Genomic DNA, 16,544 nt, shown 5'->3' with positions numbered 1-16,544 from the left:
TTGGTTTGGTGCTCACAGAATAATAGAGGTCTTTCTTTTTTCTTTGCTCAATTGGTAGAGATTTCCTAGAAGTTGCAGGATATCTTCCTTTTAATTTTTCCTCAACACTCTGACTTTACTTATGTCTCTCACCTTTTCTTTCCCTCCATCCCCCACCCGCAACAGTAACTTGCTCCAGGCTCACTTTGCTCAGGTGTCTAAAAGACCCCACAACGCATCTGCCACCAGAACTACGATTCCCAGCATTTCTGGTGCTCTCTGCGATCTGGGCTTCTGCTTCCAGTCCAGGGGCTGCTACCAGAATTCCCTGTGTTCCCCACGCTCTTGGTTTCTGCTTCTGGTCCAGGGGCTGCAGAAACCAAAAGGACTGGGAACTCCAGCTACCCCCACTGCTGGGGTCGAACCCCAGCAGGTCCAGGGGTCCCCAAAGGTGTGGACGGAGTCGGCGAAGAAGGAATGACACGGAGACAGCGTTCAGTTGATCAGCAGCCTAGCCAGGATCTCCAGCCAGGATCTCCAGCCAAGTTCTGGTCTGGATCTCCAGAGAGGTTCTGTGTCCATGTTCTCTTGCTAGGTTCTCCAGCCAGGTTCAGTCACCAGATTCTAGTCAGGCTCTCTTGCCAACTTCTGCAGTCAGGTTCAGTCCAGGATCCCTTGCCATGCTCTCTCCAGTGAAGTTCTTCTGTCTCTAGAGAATGTTCTGTGTAGGTTCTGTGTTCTAAATTCTGTTCTAAGCTCTGTCTCTTTCTGTCTTGTTACATCTGTATTTATACCAGTTGATTCAATCCCATCAATCTCTATTCCAAAGGTTAGGGCGTTTCTTATCTCCATTCCAGGGAGTAAAGATTATGTAGTTTAAGCATGATTGTTTGTAGTTAAAGTGATTAATTACCCGCCTGGCACTTAGTTAAGGGGTTTTATTCCCTCCCTAACTTCAGGGGAAAATCCCTACCTGGGGAAACAACCTTTCTCAGAGGTGACCTTGGTTAAAACACATAGTGCCAAGAAGGTGAGCAAACATATTAAGAAAAGTATGCCATATATGCCAGGTCCCTTGAAACAGCAAGCATGGACCGGCTCCCGGCACCCCACTCCGGGCTGACAGGACCGGACACTCCAGTGGTGACCCTGGGACCCCGGCCACTCGGCGCCAGCGTTCATGCATGCTGGCCACAGGCTTAGAGTGGTCGGGGTCCCAGGGACGACTGCCAGGGATGCCTGCCACGTCGCCCTGGCTACACCGTGGATGGGTGAGCATCCCACCCTGCCCCCAGCCACTTGGCACCTGCGCGCATGCGTGCTGCCCACAGGCCCGCCATCTTTGTTGGGTTAATTTGCATACTCACTCCTGATTGGCTGTGGGCATCATGGAAGAATAGTCAATTTATATTTTTGTCTATTATTAGTATAGACTAGAGACCCGGTGCACAAAAATTTGTGCACTCGGGGGGGAGGAAGGGGTCCCTCAGCCCGGCCTGTGCCCTCTCGCAGTCTGGGACCCCTCGGGAGATAATGACCTGCTGGCTTAGGCCTGCTCCCGGGTGGCAGAGGGCAGGCCCAATCCCTAGGTGCAGCCTCAGGTTGGGCTCAGAGCAGGGCCGATTGGGGAGTTGGGGCGCCGCCCCCTGTCATGCACAGAGCAGGGCGGATTGGGAGGTTGTGATGCCACCCTCAGTCACACTCAGGGTAGGGCCGATTGGGGTTTGGGGCACCGCCCCTGTCACACTCAAGGCAGGGTCGATGGGGAAGTTGTGGCACCACCCCCTGTCATGCACAGAGCAGGGCCAATCAGGGGGTTGGGGCGCTGCCCCCTATCACGCATAGAGCAGGGCCGATCAGGGGGTTGGGGAGCTCCCCCCTGTCACGCACAGAGCAGGGCCCATCAGGGGGTTGGGGAGCTCCCCCCTGTCATGCACAGAGCAGGGTCAGTCAGGGGGTTGGGGAGCTCCCCCCTGTCACGCACAGAGCAGGGCCCATCAGGGGGTTGGGGAGCTCCCCCCGTCACTCACAGAGTAGGGCCGATAGGGGGGTTGGGGCGCCGCCACTGTCACACTCAGGGCAGGGCCGATGGGGAGGTTGTGGCTCTACCCCATCACACACAGAGCAGGGCCCGTGCGGGGGGTTGTTGGGGCACCGTGCTCTATCACCCACAGAGCAGGGCCGATCAGGGGGTTGGGGCGCCACCACTCTCACACTCATGGCAGGGCCGATGGGGAGGTTATGGCTCTACCCTGTCACACACAGAGCAGGGCCCGTGGGGGGTGGGGGGTTGGGGCGCCACACCCCGTCACACACAGAGCAGGGCCCGTGGGGTGGGGGGGTGGGGCGCCACTTCCTGTCACACACACAGCTGCAGGGAGATCAGGGGGTTGGGGAGCTCCCCCCTATCAGGCACAGAGCAGGGCTGATCAGGGGATTGGGGCGCCTTCCCCTGTCAGGAAAAGAGCAGGGCCGATAGGGAGGTTGTGGCCATGCCCCCTGTCACACACAAAGCCGCAGGGCGATCAGGGGATTTGGGCGCTGCACCCTGTCACGCTGATCCTGGTGCCTGGAGGCCTCGCGGCTCTGCTGATCCTGGTGCTGGGAGGCATATTACCCTTTTAATATATAGAATAGAGGTCTGGTGCATGGGTGGGGCTGGCTGGTTTGCCCTGAAGGGTGTCCTGGATCAGGTTGGGGGTTCCCACTGGGGTGCCTGGCCAGCCTGGATGAGGGGATGATGGCTGTTTGCAGCTGGTCACACCCCCTTCAGGGTGGGGGTCCCCACTGGGGTGCCTGGCCAGCCTGGATGAGGGGATGATGGCTATTTGCAGCTGGTCACACACCCTTCAGGGTGGGGGTCCCCACTGGGGTGCCTGGCCAGCCTGGATGAGGGGCTGAGGGCTGTTTTCAAGCTGGGACTGAAGCTCCCAACTGCTCCTTTTTTTCTTTCTTTTTTTATTCTGGGCCAGCTTTAGCTCTGGCTCCAGCTCTGAGGCCTCTGCTGCTGAAAGAAGGTATCTGGTTTGTTTCGGTTCTATAATTGAAACAATGTATAACTCCAGCCCTGAGATCCCAGCTCGCTGAAAGCAGGTTTCTGGGGTTTTGTTTAGCTTCTATATTTGTTACAGTGTTTCTTAAACTGCAGGCCCAGAGGCCAGCAAGGCAGGCGGGAACATTGGAGTCCTCCGTCACTGAAGCAAGCAAGCCTCATGTTAGTTTCAAGCTGCCTGGCTGCCGGCCGCCATCTTGGCTGGCAGTTAATTTGTATATCTCGCTGATTAGCCAATGGGAAGGGTAGCGGTCGTACGCCAATTACCATGTTTCTCTTTTATTAGATAGGATTGTTGGGTTGCTCCCTTTATCATTATGTAGTGTCCTTTGTTTTAAAGTCTATTTTTCCATTCCAGTTGTATGAAATCTCTTTTCTATGCATTCACTTTGTGTGTATCTTTCATTTTGAGGTGGGCCTCTTGTAGACAGCATATAAATGGGTCTTGATTTCTTATCCATGCAACAACCATATGTCTTTTGATTGGAGCATAAACCTTTTACATTTAAAATGATTATTGATAGGTAAGTATTATTGCCATTTTATTCTTTTAACTATGTTCCTTTTTGTAATGTTTTTCTTAAAGAGGAGCATTTAGCATTTCTTGTAATACTGATTTCTTGATAAACGAACTCCTTTAACTTTATCTTGTCTGGGAAGCTCTTTATTTGTTCTTCAAATTTAAATGATAGCCTTTCTAGGAAGAGTGGTCTAGGTTGTAGGTGCTTGATTTTCATCACTTTGAATATTTCATGCCAATCCTTTCTTGCCTGAAATGTTTCTGTTGAGAAATCAGCTGACAGTCTTATGGGAGCTCCCTTTATGTGTGTGGCTCAGTGGTTGAACATTGACCTATGAACCAGGAGGTCATAGCTCGATTCCCTCTCAGGACATGTGCCTGGGCTGTGAACTCAATCCCTTGTAGGTGTATGTGAGGTGGCTGATCAGTGATTCTCTCTCACCATTGATGTTTCTCTCTCTCTCCCTCTCATTCCTCTCTGAAATCAATAAAAAATATTATAAAAGATTCTCTCTTTGTTTTTTATCTTTGCCATTTTAATTATGATGTGTCTTGGTTTGGGCTTCTTTGCATTCATTTTATTTGTGACTTTCTGTGCTTCATGGACTTGCGTATCATTTTCTTTCACCAGGTCAGCAAAGTTTTCAGTGAATGTTTCTTCAAATAGGTTATTGATTTCTTACTCTGTCTATTCTCCTTTTAGTACCCTTATGATGAAGATGTTGTTACTCTTCATGGTGTCCCAAAGACCCCTAATATTATCCTAATTTTTTAAAAATTCTTTTTTTCTTTTTGCTGTTTTGATTGGGTATTTTCTGCTACCTTTTCCAAATGGCTTATTTCTTCTAGTGTATTCTTCATTTCAGATATTGTAGTCTTCATTCCTGATGGGTTATTATCTTTTGCTCTAGTTGTCACTAAGATTTTCGAGCATCCTTAAAACCCTTGTTTTGAACTCTATCTGATAAATTGCTTGCCTCCATTTCATTTACCTCTTTTTCTGGAGGTTTCTCCTATTCTTTCATTTGGGACATGTTTCTTTGTCTCTCCATTTTGGCTGCCTCTTTATATTTGTTTCTATGTATTAGGTAGATCTGCTATGACTTCCAGTCTTAGTAGGATGGCCTTATGTAATAGGTGTCCTAGGGGACCCAGTGGCACAGTCTCCTTGATCACCTGAGCTGGTGCTCCAGGAATGTCCCTTATTTGGGTTTTGTGGGCTTCCTGTTGTGATTGAGCCTCGTGATTTTTATTGGCCAGTTCGTACCTGGTATTGAACCTCAGACTGGCTTACTCTGAGGATCAATCGGCATGTCAGTGTACAAGCTGCTGTTCGAGTGCTGACCACATGAAGCAGAATTTGCTTTAGCAGCATCTGGTGCCTGCTGAGATCTCTCTTTGTATATGCTGCTTGTGAAGCTAATTAGATCCTGCTCTGATGTTATCTTAAGTTGGCCACTGGATTTTTTGGTGTTGGGCCCTTGGGAGGGAGTCTGATGCAGGCCAATGTCAGCCACTGCCTGTTTGGAGTGGCTACAAAGTGATCCCCAGTTTTTGCCTGCCTCTGCTATGCGTAGGTCTGCACAGGAAGGATCAAGCTGTGCATCAAGGTCAGCTTTTACCATCCGTGGTTGTGGACAGGTCAGCAAAAGTCCCAGGCACCCTAAGATACACCTCTGCCTGCCTCTGCCTGTTGGCTGCTTGTTAGACTCAGTCAGTGAAGGATTCTCTGGCAATACTCAAGTTGTGTGGTAGGTTCTCAGTGAGTCACCAGGTATGGGTGACTGGTCTTTACCAGATTGATATAGGTTCAAACTCAGGGCCAGTGCTATGTATGAGGCCACTCAGCAAATGTCCCAGGGTATATCAATTCTAACTGCCTTTTTTATGTTGGGGCGGGGTCTCAAGAAGTTATCAGAGTTTATCTGGCCCAGCCAGACCAAGATTTGGCTATGTGAAAGTTGGGCTCTGCACCAGTTGTGTGTGTGTACAAAGGAAAAAAGCCTGTCTTAGAGCCACTCAATTCAGTCTGTCCCAGATGCTGTCAGGAGCCAGGTCTCAGCAGGTTGAGGCTAATGGGAGTTGGGAGAATGGGACTAATGGATCTTTTGTGAATAGGAGATGCCAGTCAGCCTTGAGGGATGGTGCCTCCTTGAGGGGGCATGTAACTTCGAACCTGCCACACAACTCAGTCTGTCCCTGATTCTGCCACAAGGAGTTGGGAGAGAGGGGCCACTGGGAGCCCAGAGAGTGGGGCTAGCAGATCTCCTGTGATGGAGAGCGCCAGTCAGGTTCAGGGTAAAGTGGTGGGAATGGCCACGCCTGAAAACCACACTGAAACCTTCTGAGTCTGCCCAAACCTCTGCATGCCAGCAAGGTATCTGACTCTGCAGGGCACAAGCTCTGTAGAGTGGGGCTACAGGGAGTCCAGAAGAGTTACTGCTTTCCCTCAGGCTACTGCCATATGGAGGCAAATGCTCCATCCACATAAGATGGTGTTTACAGTGTGAGATAGAGACTCTACGTGGGGATCTTGGCTCCTGTCCCTTCAGCTCTCTCCCCGGAGCCACAAACCCCAGTCTTTACTCTCATGACTGTAGTCCACTCCACCCTCCCTCCATCAGAGCCCATGGTGAGTGGCTGTGAATGAGATTTTGTGCATTGGCTCTTTCAGGGGGCGCTTGTGTCTCTAGCAGACACTTTTCTCTTCTGGCAGACAGAATTTCCACAGATTTTCACAGCCAGATATTATGTGGGTGCCTCTTCCTTACTTTGGTGCTCCTCACTTGAGGTTTAGACCTATGCTTCTCAGGGGAGCCTCTGCAGCTGAAATATCTCTTCAGAATCTTAGCCACCACCTGTGGGAGCGAAACCAGCCCTTTTTGCATCTCCATTCTTTCTACCAGTTTTGATGTGTGTTCTTTTTAAAATTTTTGGTTATAAGACTTCTCTTCAGCTAGTCTTCATTTGGTTATTCAAGTTAGTTGATCTACATATGTATTTTTAAAATATATTTTTATTGATTTCAGAGAGGAAGGGAGAGGGATAGAGAGAGAAAAACATCAATGATGAGAGGGAATCATTGAGCCACAATGGCTGGGCAGAGGTAAGCCTGTGTTGCTATTCATTTTAGAACTACTTTTAGAACTACTCTGGTTGTTTCTACTAGATTTTGGGTCATTTGTATTTCACTTTTATTTGTCCCAGGTATCTTTTGATTTCTTCCTTGACCTCATTGTTAGCCAGTTCATTGTTTAGTAGCATGTTGTTTAGCCTCCATGTGTTTTTGTCTTTTTCTTGTAATTGATTTCTAGTTTTATACCACTGTGATTAGAGAATATGCTTGATATGATTTCAGTTTTATTACATTTATTGAGACATTTTATGGCCTAACATGTGATCTATTAGATAATGTTCCATATGCACTTGAAAAGAATATAGATTCTTCTTCCTTTGTTTGAAATGCTCTAAAAATATCAATTAAATACATGTTATCTCATTTGTCCTTTAAGGCCAGTGTTTCCTTGTTTATTTTCTGTCTCTATGTATGTTCATTAATGTCAAGGGTGTTAGTCCCCCTTCTGTTAATGTATTAATACTGACAATCTCTCCCTTTATGTTTGTCAATATTTGCTTTATATATTTAGGTGCTCCTACATTGGATGAATAAATGTTTAGAAGAGTTATATTCTCTTGTTTGATTGAACTTTTTATCATTATGAAATGTTATTTTTTGTCATTTGTTATAGCCTTTGTGTTAAAGTCTTTTTGTCTAAGTAGTGCTACCTTAGCTTTAAATTTTTTTAAATTTGCATTTAATATCTTTTCCCATACATTTAGTTTTTGTGTGTCTTTCAATCTGAAGTGGATCTCTTGTAGGAAGTATATGTATGGGTTTTCCAATCTTCTCAGCCACCTTATGTCTTTTGATAGGAGCATTTAGTCCATATACATTTAAAGTAATTATTGATAAGTATACAGTTATTGCCATTTTATTAATTGTTTTCTGATTGTTTTTATCATTCTCTTTCTTAATCTTTTCTCTTGTATATTGATGGTTTCTGTAGTGTTGTTTTTGGATAACTTTCATTTTTTGCATATCACTTGTAGATTTTTGTTTTGTGGTTACTATGTGCTTCATATATGACAAGCTATTTTTTGTAGCAGTCTACTTTAAGTTGATGGTCACTTAATTTGGTACACATTCTAAAGTCATTATAGTTTTTACTCACTCCCTTCATGTTTATGTTTTTGTTATTAGTTTTCACTTCTTTTGTGTTTACATGTGTGTGTGTCCCTTAATATTATAATTTCACATGATCTTCCTACATTTGCATTTTATTATTATTTTTTATGAGGTGTTTTTTTGTGTGTGAGAGAACATTAATTGGATAAATTACAGAGATAGGAAAAATTAATTCCTAAAAGAAATGGGCTTCTAAAACAAGTTATGTTATGAGGTGTTTTTAAAAATGTATTTTTTTAATTTTTATTTATTTATTTATTTTAGAGAGAGGGGAAGGGAGAGGGATACAGAGATAGAAGCATCAATGAGAGGGAAATATTATTGATTGGCTGCCTCCTGCCCCCCCCTGCCCCCACTGGGAATCGAGCAATGACCAGGAATCAAAACAGTGATCTCTTGGTTCATGGGTTGAGGCTCAACCACGGAGCCACACTGGCCAGATATCTACTTTTGCTCTTTAATTTTTATACTAGCCTTATTGTTGGTTAATTCACTGCTTTTATTAAGTGTTTGCCTTTTCAGTGAGAATTTTTTACCTTTTCATATTTTCTTATTTATCATTTTGATATTTTCCTTTTTTATTAAAGAAGTTTTTTTTAACATTTCTTGTAATACTAGTTTAGTTATGATGAATTCCTTTAGCTTTTTCTTTCTGGGACACTATCTCTCCTTCACTTCTAAATGATAACCTTGTTAAGTAGAGCAATCTTAGTTGTAGGTCTTAGCTCTTTGTCACTTTAAATACTTTCCTTCCTTCCTTCCTTCCTTCCTTCCTTCCTTCCTTCCTTCCTTCCTTCCTTCCTTCCTTCTTTCCTTCCTTTCTTCCCTCCCTCCCTCCCTTCCTCCCTCCTTCCCTCCTTTCTTTTCTTTTCTTTTTTTTCTTTCCTTCCTTCTCTCCTTTCTCTCCTAGGTACCACTAGGATGAGATTGTTGGTATACTTTGATGTTGTCCAAGACTATCCTATCTTATTTTATTTATTTATTTATTTTATTATATTATATTTTATTAATTTAATTTAATTTTAATTTTATTTCTGTTTCTTTTGGGTGTTTTTTAGTATTTTGTCTTCCAGATTACTGATTTGATCTTCTGCTTCATCTAATCTGATTTAATTCCCTCTAATATTTTCTTCATTTCAGTTATTGTACAGGGGTTGGCAAAAGTAGGTTTGCAGTTGTAATACAAATAAATAATACAATAATAAATAAATCCCATATAATAAGAGCCTAATACGCTAAGTGTCCAGTCGTCAGGTTGTCTGTTCAACCAATTGAGGCACAAATGCTAATGATATGCTAAGGTCACTCAACCACTCGCTATAATGTGCACTGCCCACCAGGGGACAGATAGTTGACTGGACACTATGACGTGCACTGACCACCAGGGGGCACACACTCCGACTGGTAGGTTAGCTTGCTGCTGGGGTCCCACTCATCAGGGCTGAGTGAGATGGGCCGGACATGCCCTGGTGCCCTCCCGCAGTCCCTCCCTGGCTGGACAACCTCCTATTCTCTCCCCACCCCCAATCGTGCACCGGTGGGATCCCTCGGTCTGGGCTGCACCCTCTCGCAATCTGGGGCCCCTTGGGGGATGTCCAAGAGCCGATTTTGGTCCGATCCCGCAAGCCAGGCTGAGGGACCCTACTGGTGCACAAATTCATGCATTGGGCCTCTAGTAATAAGAATAAAGTTGTGTTACTCATAACTATAAACTTACTTTACCTACCCCTTTTATTTTTATTTTTATGGTCTTTATCTCTTTATGGAAGTTCTCATGGATTTTATCTATTCTTTCCTTATGTTCATTGAGCATTCCTGTAACCAATGTTTTGAACTTTGTATCTGGTAGATTGCTTGTCACCATTTTGTTTCATTCTTTTTCTGGATTTTTGTCATGTTTCTTTGTGTTCTCATTGTGGTTGCCTCCCTGTGTTTGTTTATATGTTAGGTCAGTGGTTCTCAACCTTCCTAATGCCGCGACCCTTTAATACAGTTCCTCATGTTGTGGTGACCCCCAACCATAAAATTATTTTCGTTGCTACTTCATAACTAATTTTGCTACTGTTATGAAATGTAATGTAAATATCTGATATGCAGGATATATTTTCATTGTTACAAATTGAACATAATTAAAGCATAGTGATTAATCACAAAAACAATATGTAATTATATATGTGTTTTCCGATGGTCTTAGGCGACCCCTGTGCAAGAGTCGTTCGACCCCCAAAGGGGTTGTGACCCACAGGTTGAACTGCTGTGTTAGGTAGATCTGCTATGTCTCCAAGTCTTACAGATGGCCTTATTTAGTAAGTCTCCTCTGGGGCTCAGTGGCACATTCTCCTTGGTCATCTGATCCAGGTGCTCCACGGATGTCCCTTCTGTGGGTTTTGGGTGTGTCCTCTGGTTGAGTTGAGCCTTTATTGCTGTCAGTACATCGGTGGGATTGATCCTCAGTCTTACTGGCTGTGAGGGCTATTGGTGACAGTGTATGAGCTGTTGTGTGAGGGCTGACTCCATGGAGTGGGATTTGCTTTAGTGGGCATCTGGTGGCTGCCAAAACTGTTTTTGGTTTGTCATTTATGAAGCTATTTTGGTGACGCTCTGGTGTTGTCTGAAGCTGTCTCCAGGTGTGTTGGTCCTGGGGCCTATTTTTAGGGACCAGTGTAGGCCAACATCAGCCACTGCCTGTGACTGGCCCAGGGCCACATGGTAGCACTAACAATCTATGGTTGGTTGCCATCTCTGCTGGGCTTAGGTACCTGGAAGAGGCTATGCTGCGAACTGAGGCTAGCTGCCAATAGTGCTCTGCTTGGGACCACTTAGCAAGAGCTACAATGCATTCTGAGACCAGCTGCTGTTTGTTTGGGATTTGTGTGGGAGGAAGGTAAACAGCATGAACCAAGGCAAGCTGCTTATGTGGAAATGCTATTGAAAGAGGTGTGGGCTGTGAGATGAGTTGGCTATGGTGTGAGTTGGCTGTAAGCATGAGGTTCTCAGGGAATCATCAGGGTGGGGTGGACGATGTTAGCAAGGTTAATGGTGAGCCAGGTACCTGTCTGCATCTGCTGGCTAAGTAGGGAGAAGGTTCAACAAAGGGACACTGACATTTTCTAGAACTTTCATCATGAAGAGAACTGCTTTGTTGCCTTCCCCTCAGCCCTCATTCTGAAGCTAGTCAATTTAGTTTCTTCCTGTATGTCCCTGGAGCTTTTTATATTGCTATCCCCGTGCTCGAACTCAGAGCAAGTAAGTTAGTGATCAAGTGATCTGTGCTTACTCCCTTTAAGACCTTCAGTGCCTAGGTATCTAGCAGTCTTTTGTCTTTCTCTGACACAATTCCCACAGTGTTTCAGGCAGATGTTATGGGGACTCCTCTTCCTAGCACTGGCAGCCTGGGCTGGGACCCCTCACTTATCAGGGGGAACCCCACAGCTGAGATTCATCCCGATTCTAAATTACCATGGGGACCTGCCTGTTCCACATCTGCACCCCTCCTACCAGTTTCACTGTGGCTTCTTTATATCCTTATTTATAAGAATTCTCTTTAGCTAGTCTTCAGTAATTCTCTATGATATGTAATTTAGTGATAAGTTGGATATGGTCATGGGAGATGGCCAGCACAGTGGTTACCTACTCTGCCATCTTGACTGAAGTCAATAAATCATTTTTAAATGATGTTCTTAGAGAATAGTTATTTTTACTAATGTCATTCAAATAATTGAAAAGTATTTGCTCAAGTGTGGATTATGGTAACGGCCAGTCCCTGTGTTGCTAGTGACTAAGCATTGTTGACATAGGGTTCCAACGTTTTTGTTTGTTTGTTTTTAAAATATATTTTATTGATTTTCTACAGAGAGGAAGGGAGAGGGACAGAGAGCCAGAAACATCGATGAGAGAGAAACATCGATCAGCTGCCTCCTGCACACCCCCCACTGGGGATATGCCCGCAACCAAGGTACATGCCCTTGACTGGAATCGAACCTGGGACCCTTCAGTCCCCAGGCCGATGCTCTATCCACTGAGCCAAACCGGTCAGGGCAGGTTCCAACGTTTTTAATACAAACAGGTTAGTAAGGACCCATGAAGGGCGACAGTCATTTTTTTAAATTTCTATGATTGGAGGGTGTCAGAGCCAGCTGGAGCCTTGCACAAGCTTTGGCGCTCTGAATGGCTCTGAGTCCTTGTGTTCTCAACTCTTCCAAACTACTCCAGGGAGGTCCTTCTCGAACTCTCCCTACTGTACTAACTGCTGGGACCTTAGTCCAACAAGTGTCAGAAACACAGGTCAGTTCTTGGTGGCAGGGCAGATGGAGAAGCCATGAGAGGTTGTGGGTATAAGAATGAGTCTTTATTATATAAGCCAGTGGCTATATAGCCATCAGACAAGACAATTCTTCACAGCAGAGTCCATACAGGCAGGCAGCTGGCACCAGCTGGTTAATGTGTACATCTTTCCCACAAAGCAGCATTAGTCTCTGTACCCACAGCTATTATCTGAGCACCCCGCACACTGCCTCTAAACTCACCGCCTTACATCGTAGCGGTATCTCAGCTCTCTGGCTCAGCAGCTTCTTCTGTCTCTCCTTCCCAGCACACTGGCTGGTTAACATGGCGGCTATATCTGAGCTCCCTTTGAGATCTTAGCCTTACATCATAGCAGTTCCAGCTTTCAGCTCCATCTGAGCTCTCTAGCCTCTCTTCTTCACACACTTGCTCTGCCCAGCTGCTTTCTCTGCCCTCTCTCTATGGTCAGTAACCTGTATATTACTCCAGAGGCAAAGAAGGGTAGTTGCCAACAGTGACATCAATAATTTGGGTTACAGAAGTGTACTGTGTGTCCTTGCGCCCGCTTATGGTATCTTGGCCTTGGGCATCTTGATTAGGCTCATGCCAAAACGGCCTTGAACATCCCGATGTATGAATAACAAGACCTCTGTGCTCTCATTGGCATGGTTTCCACAGAGAGTAACAACCATTTTTAATGTTTAAACATTCATCAAAAATTTGATTTTAAAAATTTCTTTTACATAATTATTTCTATACTAGAGGCCCAGTGCATGAATTTGTGCACAGGTGGGGTCTGGCTGGCCCACCCTGATGGGGGCTATTGGGCTGGGCTGGCGGGGGAGAGATCATGGGTGGTTGACCAACTGATTCTGCCCCTGATCAGAGTGGGCAATTGGGGGCTGGCCTGGCCTGGGGGAGGGGCCACTGGAGGTTGTGGGAGGGGGCAGTCGGGGCCCTGATCGGGCTGGTTGGCTGCTGCATGCGCCTCATAGCGACCCAGCTTTCCAGTTGTTTCGGTCGTTCCATCGTTCTGGTTGCTTGGCTTTTATATACATAGATATTTTACTTTAGTCTTATTGAAATAGATGACCTTTTTATGGCTTTTTAAAAATCAATTTTACTGAGGTATAATTATATACAAGAACCCAAATCTTGTGAATAAAGACAGCTTTACTTTATCTTTCCCAATCTGAATACCTTTATTTCTTTTTCTTGCCTGATTGTGCTGGCTGGAACTGCCAGTGGCTATTGAAGTACCACTTTAGCACTTTATTTCTCCCCTCTTCACAGCCCCCAACCCTTACACACACACACACACACACACACACACACACACACACACACACATTACAGAGAATGATTAACAAAGTACTGATCAAAAATGAAATTTTCTAATGATAACTTTACTTTCTTGGTTTTCTTTATAATTCGAAAAAAAACAGCAACATTATTTTTTTAAAAAAAATACTGTATTACCCTCTATCCCCATGCTTTTCAGAGTAACTCTCCACCAGTGCTTCGCCTATACTTTGTTTTTTATGATGATTTCTGAACTCATCTCATTGGACCATAAGCATCTTGGGGGGCAAATACTGTAACTTTTTCATTTTTGGATCTTTAGTGACTAGCACATTTTAGACACTAAAGAAATGTTTGATGATTTAACTAATGAGGCAGACCTGAGAGCTATTGTGGTTTCAGTTTCAGACCACCACGATAAAAGCAAGTATCTTACTAAAGCCAGTTACAAGCATTTTTTGGTTTCCCAGTACGTATACTATACTGTAGTTTATTGTTTACAAGAGCAATATATATATATATATATATATATATATATATATATATATATATGCCATAATTAAAAATACTTTATTGCTAAAAAATGCATCATCTAAACCTATTAGAAAAATGGTGACGTAGGGTTGCCACAAACCTCCAGTATGTAAAAAAAAAAATGCAATTAACTGTGAAGCACAATAAAGCTAAGTGCAATAAAAAGAGGTATCTCTGTAATTCCATGAAAATATGTATATTTCACTAAGTAATCTGCATAATCATGTCAAGAATTCTAGAAAATGGCAGTCGATAGTGGAACCTGAAAAAGTGTTCCTCTTTTGTGATACAACATTGAGGATGGAAGAAAAAAGCTCCAACATGGGACAAAGTGTTTGATTTATCTCAAACTCTCTTAAAACTAAAGTAGATGCCAGTAAAGACCCTTTTTTTTCATGTGGATACAAGATGCCAAAATATAGAATTTTAACCTGAGGCTACCCTCAAATCTTTTAAAAATTCTATCATGTCCCACTCTCTGAGACCTAGACTGGCCTAGAGAGAAGGGAATAAGAGAAATTCCAAATATGCAGGACTGAGTAATTTTGCTGCCCAACCTGAAGCCACTTCAGGGATAAGAGTTCCCTCCTGTGAAATCTGTGTTTCCTGTGATCAAATTCCAAGTATGAGCTTCTTGGACTATTATTATTTAGCATATTTTATACTTTTTTGAAATTGTTATTAGTTTAGTTTTTTATAATGTAATGCTTTTTCTAATTATAAAGAAAACCTATATTTATGTAGAAAGGAAAGTTACCATTAGGGTGGTTAATATCTCAGGACAATCTACACTAATAAAAGAGAAAAATGGTAATTGGCGTACGACGATACCCTTTTCATTGGCTAATCAGGGCTATATGCAAATTAACTGCCAACTAAGATTGGCAGTTAACTGCCAACAAGATGGCGGTTAATTTGCATATGTAGGCACAATGCAGGGAGGCGAAAGGGAAAGCAGGAAGAAGCCCCCTGCCACTGACAGTGATCGGAAACCCAGGGGGGAGCTAAGAGCTGGGGGGCAGGGCAAAGGCAGCCCTGGGGCCACCTTTGCCCTGCCCCCCAGCCATGATCGGAGAATCAGGCGCCTTTGCCGCCCTGGCCAGTGATAGCAGGAAGTAGGGGTGGAGCCAGTGATGGGAGCTCGGCACGGTCGAAGCTGGCAGTCCCGGGAGCTAGGGGTCCCTTGCCTGGGCCTAAAGCGGAGCCCACGATCGTGGGGCCGCTGCAGCTGCGGGTCCCCGCTGCCCGAGCCGGACGCCTCAGCCAGAGGCATTAGGCCTGGGCAGGAGCGGAGCCTGCAACCGCGGGGAGCTGGGGGTCCCCTGCCCAGGCCTGACACCTCTGCCGGAGGCCTCAGGCCTGGTCAAGGGGCCGATCCGGTGATTGGTGATCGGAGGGTGATGAGGGTCAACTCCTCTGGCCGAGGCATCAGGCCTGGGCGGAGGGCTGAGCCGGGGATTGGGGGGATATGATGGTCCCCTTGCCCAGGCCTGAAGCCTGGGTCAGAGGCGTCAGGCTTGGGCGGGGGGTGGAGCAAGCGATCAGAGGGAGATGGGGGTCCCCTGCCCAGGCATGATTCCTGGGCTAGAGGCCTCAGGCCTGGGCGGGGGCCAGAGCCAGTGATCGGGGGGAGATGGGGGTCCCCTGTCCAAGCCTGACACCTCTGGCGGAGGCGTCAGGCCTGGGCAAGGGGCCGATCAGGCGATCGGAGGGTGATGGGGGTCTACGCCTCTGGCTGAGGCATCAGGCCTGGGCAAGGGGCAGAGCCAGCAATCAGAGGGGTCTGGGGGTCCCCTGCCCAGGCCTGATGCCTGGGCCAGAGGCATCAGGCCTGGGCTGGAGGCAGAACCAGTGATGGGGGGAAATGAGGGGCCCCTGCCCAGGCCTGACACCTCTGTCAGAGGCGTCAGGCCTGGGCAAGGGGCCGATCCTGCGATTGGAGGGTGATGGGGGTCAACGCCTGAGGGCTCCCAGTATGTGAGAGGGGGCAGGCTGGGCTGAGGGACACTCCCCCCCACACACACCCAGTGCACGAATTTCGTGCACCGGGCCCCTAGTAAATTATAATCTTTAGTGTTTTCTGTCACATAGAAATTATTTGTATTACTACTGAACAAAAATCTAAGGTAACATGTAATTGATTAAGTCTAGGACTTTTAACAGTAAGCAATGATTTGAACAAAGTACAATAATACATAAGTAACTATGTGTTATCTACATCTACATATATGAAAGCCTAATATGCTAAGTGTCTGACCGTTTGACTGATAGCTATGACACACACTGACCACCAGGGGGCAGATGCTCAATGCACAGGCATGGAAACATGGAACAGACTGATGAATCTCAGAGGGAAGGGGGAAGTAAGGAGGGTGGGAAGAGATTAACCAAAGATCTTATATGCATACTAGAGGCCCGGTGCGTGGATTTGTCCACTGGTGGGGTCCCTTGGCCTGACCAGCACCCTCTTGCAATCCGGGATCCCTAGTGGGATGTCAGAAAGCCAGTTTCGGCCTGATCCCCACAGGCCAGGCCAAGGGATCCCACAAATCTGTGCACCGGGCCTCTAGTAATTAAATAATCCTTAAGAGGGCCTGTTTACAGTGTCCTCATGTAGCATTGAGAGG

Source organism: Myotis daubentonii, chromosome 13, assembly GCF_963259705.1.
Source record: "Myotis daubentonii chromosome 13, mMyoDau2.1, whole genome shotgun sequence".
NCBI lineage: Eukaryota > Metazoa > Chordata > Mammalia > Chiroptera > Vespertilionidae > Myotis > Myotis daubentonii.
This window is presented reverse-complemented; position numbering follows the sequence as displayed.